A 9872-nucleotide genomic window follows, 5' to 3' on the forward strand; every position below is an offset into this window, starting at 1 on the left:
TCAAATATTTAGTAGCTGTTGTATATCATTTTTGGCCATTGGTAATCGATTACATCCTCTGGTAATCGATTACCAGAGAGTAAATCTCTTGAAAAACACTTTTTAACTTAAATTACTTGGCCAAACCTTTTGCTATATCAATTAGGAATTCCCTTCCTAAAATACTAATGATCATCTTGATGTTGTGGCTTGTATTCTTGAATCATTGTCTTGAATTTAAACTTGAAAAACCCATTTGCATCAAATCATCATGATCATCATCAAAACACCAAAGTCATTTGCTTCTACAATCTCCCCCTTTTTTATGATGACAATATAAGTCCTGAAATCAAGATACAAGCAAGCAATGTATATATATAAAATTGGTGTTCACTCCCCCTATGTTTTGGAATTGATGATCACTTGATCTCTAAGCTTTGTCTATGCCTTTCTACACCCCATTTTTCTCCCCCTTTGGCAACATCAAAAAGCCAAAGTACTTGGGAATCAAGACAGATATAATAATGAAGTGGAAACATATGAATTACAAAGTATAAGGCATAACCAACCAAACTCAGAAATAAGACATAACCAAACCAGAATCCAAACAGTTCAAAATTCAAAATCACATAGTATCAAAGCATAAAAGTCTGAAATCCAAATACTACAAGATAAATAAAGTACTGAAAATAATAATCTAAGTAGCATAGCCAAAATACACAGCTTATAAAAGACATAGAATTAGAAACTAAATTCTAAGAAGGTGGAGGTGGTGGTGGAAGATCGAAACTCTGACGAATGTAACCCACATCCTCTTCAAGCTGTGTGAGGCGAATATCCATTTCGGCAAAACGTGTATCCAATGAGTCGAAACGTTCACCAACATAAGAACGAAGACCCCGTAATTCGGAAAAAACTCCATTCATGAGTGCTGAATCATCTCGTTGAGGAGGAGGTGAAGGAGTACGCTCATCTTGAGGAGGGAGTGCGTCTTTCTTCACCATTCTGATCCTTACGGTATCCAAAGGAAGTCACTGCACCAGCACCAATTGCAAAGGAACGCTTGACTTGAACAAATGGTTCATCATCAAGCGGAATTTGAAAATGACGCAGAAACAAAGTTATCAATTGAGGGTAAGGGAGATGTGCATTGGCCCATAATGCCTTATGCATTCGGTACCGAACCAAGTGAGCCCAGTCGATCTGACGACCGGTAAGGAAAGCCCACATCAGAATCAAATCCTCCTCAGAGGCTTGTGCCAAATTCGAAGACCGAGGAAGCAAAATTCTAACAATTATATAGTGCATGATGCGATTATCAAATGTTAATGACCTGGCCAGCAATCTACCGGTCATTTCAGCCTGGTCATTGCAGACCATATGGTGAGCATCATGACTAGAATAATCAAATTTCCAGTCATCAACAATGGTGCCCTCAAAAGGTGCACCTTGACTGGGTAAATGAGTTAAAGAAAAGAACAATGACTGATCAATGATCATAGGAATACCATGCACCTCAGAAGAAATAATGTCATCCTGAATTTTTAAATTGCAGTAAAAAACCTTTACAAGTTCAGGATAATGTGGCAATTTTAAGGACATGAAATCAACCAGGCCAGAATTTTGAAACACTTGATAGCAATCAAACGTTTCATCATTAAAGAAATCTACGTCTAAGTACTTAGGGTCTAAGATGATCCTAGAAGAAAATTGAGAAAGGTACCATAGACGCTGATCATCGGATGAAAACAAAGTGGATGATCTTGGAGATGACAAAGAGGGATGAATAGGTGTTGTGGGTGCTTCGGATGGTCTGTGGCGGCGATGGGTAGCAGCAGCGGCGGTGGAGGATGATCCCTTTCTCTTCTTCGATGGTTCTGCCATTTGATGAAGTTTTAGTGGATTTCAATCGGTGGAAGTGAAAGAGGAGTGAAAAAGAGGAAGATTGGGCTTTACGGGACGTGTTTTGGTGAAGATTTGAGTAAGATACGAAGGTTTGAAGATTTAGGGATGGAGGAGGCACGAGGAGAAGCCTTGGCTGCGCAGCAATACTGGTTTCATAGGTATTTATAGACGAGGATGAGTTGTAATCGATTACAAGGCTTGGTAATCGATTACATGAGTAATAAGCCTTCTGGTAATCGATTACAGGATATTGTAATCGATTACAGGCTGTTGTAATCGATTACAGGCTGCCTGTTCTTGTGTAATCGATTACACTGATTAGTAATCGATTACCAGAGCATAAACTAGGCTAGTTCCTCAAAAGAATTACCTATGTCTATGCTAAATACATCTAACACTATCAATCATCATCACTAATATGTATTTAATTCATTCAAACAAGTATTAATCAAACAATTAACACACACCAATCAAATATAATCAAATACTTACAATTAAACACAATCAAACAAAAGCAATCATCAAAACATAATCAAAGACAATAAACATAACTATCAATGAAAAAATATTAATGAAAATCAACTTGTTAAACAAATATTTAAGGAGTAAACAAGCATCAAAACTCAATCAAAAGTTAACAATCATAGACAAAAATCATCAAAGGTTAGACAAAAATCATCAAAGTAATCAATCTAAGACAAGTGACCTGTTGGTATCATTTGATATTACTTGTTGGGCTTGTTGATCAAGTGGCCTTTGTTTGTTGTCTCCATAAATCACATATCCATTTATCTTGGGGAGAAATATGAATAAACTTTGATGCATGTCATGTGTTTGGAGAAATTGCTATCAATGTATCGCTTTTGCTCTTCTTCATTTTCATAGTCTTTCATCATGATACCCAGATTTATGATTTTATTTTTCTGAATCACTTGAAGAATTTTTGTCATTTTCTTCCCAAGTGATTTATGCTTTCTTTTCTTTGAGATTCCTCTTGTCAGATTCTTCACTTCTTCTTTCAAAGACAAGATAATCGAATCTCATGTGCCCAGGTTGATTGCTTTCATAGCATGTTGGGGCTAAGGAGGAGTCTTCTTCTTTCTTCTTTGTATTGATGTTTGATTCCCTTTTATTTCTTTTGTTTCTCAGAAATTTATTGAACCTTTTCACAAAGAGTCTGAAATCATCATCATCTTCTTTTGTTTCAGTCAAGTCCTCTTTGTCACTTTCTTCTTGAATAAAAGATGATGAGGCTCTGAGTGCTATTCCTTTTCTCTTTATATCACTCTCTTCATGTTGATGAAGTCTCATAAGTTCCATTTCATGTTCTTGAAGTTTTCCAAAGAGAGTGGCAAGAGACATATTAGTGAGATTTCTTGATTCTGCAATTGCTGTTACTTTTGGTTGCCATTGCCTGCTTAAACATCTCAACACTTTGTTAATAAGATCTTCATTAGGAAATATTTTTCCCAATGATGCAAGATGATTAACTATACGAGTAAATCTCTTCTGCATATCTTCTATGGTCTAATATTGAAACATTCTGAACATTTCATATTCATGTATAAGAGTGTTTATTCTAGATCTCTTGACATCATTTGTGCCTTCATAGGTTACTTGCAAAGTATCCCACATTTCTTTTGCATTTTTACAATTTGAGACTCTAAAAAATTCATCCATGCTTAATGCAGAAGTGATTATATTTTTGGCCTTTAAATTGTATTGAACCTTTCTTCTTTCATCATCATTCCATTCTTCTCTTGGTTTTTCTATAGTTGCATTTCCCACTACCTTTGTAGGAATAAAAGGACCAACTTCAATGGCTTCCCATATATTTAAATTTATGGCTTCAATAAGGATCTGCATTCGGATTTTCCAATAGTGATAACCCTCATCATTGAACATAAGACGCCTATTAATAGAATTTCCCTCAAGAAATGGAAAGTTGGATGAGACCATATCTATTCTTGAAGTTTTTAAACTTAATACAAGAAACCTGCTCTGATACCACTTGTTAGACAAATGGCCTCAGTTATCTTAAGAAGGGGGGGGGGGGTTGAATTAAGATAACAAGAACTATTCCCCAATTAAAATTTTACTCTATCTTTTTAGATTAACAATGCACCCTTAACATGAATTACTCAAAAGACAATTCAAAATAAATTTCTTTCAAGCCAAAGATAAATAGTAATAAATAAAAGAAGTTTAAGGGAAGAGAGAAATGCAAACTTGATTTATACTGGTTTGGCCACTTCCCATGCCTACGATAAGTTCTCAAGCAACCCACTTGAGATTTTCCACTCTCTAGTAAAATCCTTTTACAAGTTTTGAACACACAAGGACAATCCTTCCTTTGTGTTCAGAATTCTTTTACAACAAGAGACCCTCTGTCTCTTAATCCCTTTTTAGAAGTAAGAAGAAGAGAAGAAGAAATCTCTCTTGAAAGAGATAGATTGTACAATGAAGATCAATCACAATTCCTTATTGAATATGCAAGTGTTTGACCAAGGAATCTTTGAGAGGATAAGGCATTTCAATTAAGAAAAACTCCCTTAATCTTTTGAGAGGATAAAACTTTTTGGGCAATGAAAACTCTCACTCAATTCGTGTTTCCAAGTCACATATAAATAGACCTTCGATGGTCATTCATAAACCATTTGAATAGATGTGACTCTTAGAAGTTATTTTCTGAAAATCTCCTCTGGTAATCGATTACAGGTTTTGTGTAATCGATTACAGGTGTTAAAATTTGAATTAAAACGTTTATTAACTGCTGGTAATCGATTACCAATATTGTGTAATCGATTACACAGTCTAAAATTTGAATTCAAACATTTAGTAGCTGTTGTAAATCATTTTTGGCCATTGGTAATCGATTACATCCTCTGGTAATCAATTACCAGAGAGTAAATATCTTGAAAAACACTTTTTAACTTAAATTACTTGGCCAAACCTTTTGCTATATCAATTAGGAATTCCCTTCCTAAAATACTAGTGATCATCTTGATGTTGTGGCTTGTATTCTTGAATCATTGTCTTGAATTTAAACTTGAAAAGCCCATTTGCATCATTTGCATCAAATCATCATGATCATCATCAAAACACCAAAGTCATTTGCTTCTACAATTCTGTGATTAACAGATCTTTTGGAATTTCAATTGAACCATAACCATCATTTTGCTGCCCAACAATCCCATCACCAACATCAAGGATCCACTGTGCAAAAGCTGAAGTTTCTTCTCTGTTTTTTGCATCTATATTGGCTTCTAAACGTATGTTTTTCGATAGTGTCAAAACATGGCAATTATTCCATAGATATGATGAATTTATAGTTGCATTAACAATGTCAGACCGGCTACCCCTAGGAATGACTGGCAAAATCTGCCGGAAATCTCCACCAAATACCATAACTTTACCACCAAAGATTTTATCAGAACTTGATTTTGCCTTAATAACATCTCATAGACTTTGATCAAGTGCTTCAAAAAAGAATTTGTGAGCCATGGGGCTTCATCCCATATGATAAGACTTGTTTCATTCAATAATCCAGCCAATTGTGTTCCTTGATGAATATTGCAAGTCGAGTCTTCAAATATCGGAACATGAATTTTTAATTTTGAATGTGTTGTTCTTCCTCCAGGCAATAACAAAGAAGCTATGCCGCTAGAAACAACCATAATAACTATTTTATTGTCAACTCTCAATGAGGCTGCAAGTGTTTTCCAAATAAATGTTTTTCCTGTTCCTCCATATCCATATAAGAAAAACATCCCACCTTCATTTTGATTGACAGCCTGAATAATTCGGTTATAAATTTGTGCTTGTTGGTCTGTAGGGATAAAAATTGTTCTGGTTTTAATAACAACTTGAAATTCGAGAGCCAAACACAAGGGAGGGAAATAAGCAAGGCAAGTTAGTACAACAAATAAACTTGTCATCTGAGAAAAAAGGTTAAGGAATTATGATCTAAGTTCTTCATTGTTGAAATTCAGCTCAGACAAAATTAGGCCATTGTCTGCAAGTGTTAGTAAATTTGCATTCTTAGGATATGGCATGGAAGGATAGTCTTTAAGTGATCTTTGATTGGCTTGTAACAACTGTTCAACTTCAAGCAACACCAGATTCATCAGGTTGCAGTCATCAATATGTAATCCTAAGACATTTGAAAAGGAAGTTAGATTATGTTTATGATAAAACTTTTTTGTGTCAAGCTATATGTAAGCCAACCTAGAGTGCTTGTTGATCTGCGATGACTATATAGAATATCATCACTTAACCAATGCCAAGTTTTTTCCCACACTTGTTCAGGCTTGTTCATGGTTGATGTGAACCTGACTAGGAGTGGATCGTTTGATACAGGCTACGGAGTTTTGGATGACGCCACTTCCAGTGATGGAAGATAAGTCAAGATAGACGCCACAAGGATTACCTTGATAAGTCTGAGATTGGTTCAACAAGGAACCCAGAGAGAAGCTCTCACCAAATTTTAGCAAATGCCAAAAGTCCCTTTATTGAAAACAAAAACCAATACTTATAGTGTATCTGAACAAAAAGATAAAAATAGACATGGGCCTTCTAAACAGTTTGGGCCAAAATTACAATAAATAAAAATTATAACTAAAAACATATTTAACTTGGGCCTTCAAATTAGTTTGGGCCTTCAGTAGCAATTATTGTCTTGGTAGTGTCTCTGCCTCTGGGCCTTCATCTTTCTCCACTTGGGCCTTCAATCATCATCAATGGCAGCTATACAAATGACTAGCATTGTCTCTATGACGTATTGGGCCTGTTTAAGTCTGCCTCTGGTCATGGGCCCTTCAAGTGCTTCATGGTCCTTGCCCTTTGTTGTGTCCTCATCACAGTGTTGGGCCTGTTTAAGTTTGCCTCTGGTCATGGGCCCTTCAAGTGCTTCATGGTCCTTATCCTTAGTTGTGTCCTTATCAATGGTACCTTTCAAAAGTAATAATACAAAAAGATTCCTTGGATAAGGTGTTGAGCCCCAGTCTTTTGCTTCGTTGATTGCGGCAATGAATTCTCTATCATCCTGTAAAAAACCCATAGCAAAACATGCTTCTCTATATGTAGGATATTCAACACCAGCAACTGTTCTGATATCTTCAGATGAGATTGGTCCTCTAGAGACAGTCAGCATCATCCTTAAATAAAATAATTCCCCTGTAGTTGGGGGAACCCATTGAAGCCTTCCAATAGTATAACCCTTTTTTCTAAGTTGCCAACATCTCTGTTTCTGGTTATACACGAACTTTGTAACAAATTCAGAATAAGTCAGGCTTTGACCTTCAACAAAAGCTTGGTTTGCATTCATCCAAGCTATAAATTTTGATTCAGAAATGCTTGGGTTAGAGAGGAGATCATCAATATCATCATGGTCTTAGTAGACAACGCTATGTTGTTCTGGAAGATGAAACTGTAGCCTCTCTACATAAGGTTTTCTACCGTGTATTGGAAAACCAAAGATCCTCCAAGTAGATTCACATGGAGAAATGTATTTGTAATCAGAATAAATATATTTTAAATACAATTATAAGATGATTTACATGTTAAACTTGGCTCATACCTGCAATCCAGATATTCCTTGATTTCATCATTCGGAGTGTTTGCATGGGGAAGTGTTCCAGTGTCATCATGAACCATGACAGCGGTAACTCTATCATATCCTTTATTGATGTACTTGAATGAATATTTAATAGAAGTGCTTTGGTTACACCATTCAATATTTATATGTGCTTGGTATTTTTTCAGTAATTTTGGATTGTAGGGTACAATACATCTATTATCAATTATAATCACATTCTTGGTTATTGTCCGACCAGTGTTTCTTCTATGATACACAGGATAACCAGCTCCATCTATAAGAGTTGCGCGCTGAAACTTTTTTGGATAAAATCGACTGCATTTGCCTTCCTTCATGCATGGAGATGCAGGCCTTAAAATTCCACATGGACCATGAACCATGTGATTTTGCACTAATTTATAGAGTTTTGGATCATCTTCTTGTGAAAGTCTCTATGCTGATATAATATGATCAATATCGTTTGGAGATGGATATTTGTTGTTGACGTGTAAAAATAACAATAAATGGACATGAGGAAGTCCTCGTTTTTGGAATTCCACTGTGTACATGTCTGTAATTGTAACCAAATAGCATTAATACAAGGGTATTAAAGAAAACATAATTTACAATAAGTAGGTTATCTGTTAGTAGCAAAAAAAGGAATTAGCATCAACTTACATGCAACGACTTTCCCTAGTAAGTGATTCTTTGTAAGGTCTGATAACATCTATTCATATTTAAGCTTGAAAATTTGGGAGATTATTTCTGGCCTATCTATTGCTGTCAAATTCAAAGGTGTCAGCAACCTATGAATTTCAGGCCAATTTGGATTGCAGGTGAAAGTAATAAAAAGATTTGGGAAGCCTACATGACTGCATATAGCTATGCCATCAAAATAAAGTTGATCCATGTAACGTGGGCTGCCAACAAAGGTTGAAGGTAAGATGATCCTCTTGCCTTAGCTTAAACCTTTTGTATTTCCAGCATCCGATGATTGTTGTAAGCTACAGAACTTGTCAACTCTGAGTTTCTTTTGGTTGTTTCTAACATAGGAAAGTCTTTTTGATTCAATCATTGTGTATCCTTCAACAACAAATTGTTGAAATAGTTTTTTAGAATGCAGCAAAGTTTGACCTTCATTGGGTCTGCATTGCAGTCTATAAGCAAACCACTCTCTCATTGTAAAACGATTCCTTTTTCTTTTTTTCCCACTTAATGTATCACGGTGTAGAATGTCGGCCCTATATCCATCTTCTCCATAAGGAAACAATAGAGGATATTGTAGAGCTAGATAACTATAATGTAATTCATGTATCCTCTGTAATTGACAATTTTGAGTTTCAACAATAATATTTCTGTTCGAATTTGCATCAATATCACCTGATATAAGTGAGCCAGCAACTTCTGGAACACTTGGCACATTATATGTACGACCATCTTTTTCCCGCCCAGCGATCAATTTGAGTCTGACATTATGTACTTCAGTGCCTGTTAATCTATCCCTTGCCATCCTTAAACTCTTTGCATGAGCATTGTTTTCATCCAGCATTTTTTGCAGATTTGAGACAATATGTGCCTCAATTTCATTATAGTGGCTAAAAAAGCAAATATTCAAATATATAAATAATTAAGAGGACGTTAATGTAAAATAAACAATAGACATCAATATGAATGAGAGATATTATATTGGCATTGTGTTGTTAACTACCTCACAGTGTTAATTCTATTATGAACTTCATTTTCTGTTTCATAGATATACAATTGTGCAAATTTAGGTTCTTTTCTAGGCATTGGTAATAGACTTCCAATCATGTGACACGGTTGACCTTGAATTTTGATTGTAGGAGGGCCTCTCGAATGACTAATTGTTTTGTCAAATTTAATACTAGCAGAAGTAAATGCAAACATCATGTTATCAGTTCTTATGCTCTGTTGATAATTTTTTGCATGAGTTGTATTTTGCTCAAATAGAATTTGCTGCAGGAATTTAGGTGGATTCTGTAACAATGGAAGTTCAACCTTCCCATCTCCACAACTTAGGCTGAATCATGGGCTTGAGGTATTTGAACGTTTTAATATGCTTTCATTATACCACATTTTTGCATTACAATGTCTACATTGCATAAGCTGGTCACCAAGATCAAAATATTCTGAAATTATAACATTACATATTAGACCATAATCGTAACCATGGATAATTTAATTTTTACAAGAATATCTAAATTACATAGCAGAACATGAACTGGTAGCAAACATAAAAATAGTTTAAAATTCGTTTTGTAGTGTTTTTTTAAAAACAAAAAAAAAATTCTATATGACATTTACCTCCTGTGTCCATTGTAGAATCATGATGTGATGATTCACAGTTTGCATATCCAACTGAAGAAAGAGTCTGATATTCTACAAAAATTGC

Source organism: Glycine soja, chromosome 13 (genome assembly GCF_004193775.1).
Source record: "Glycine soja cultivar W05 chromosome 13, ASM419377v2, whole genome shotgun sequence".
Classification (NCBI taxonomy): domain Eukaryota; kingdom Viridiplantae; phylum Streptophyta; class Magnoliopsida; order Fabales; family Fabaceae; genus Glycine; species Glycine soja.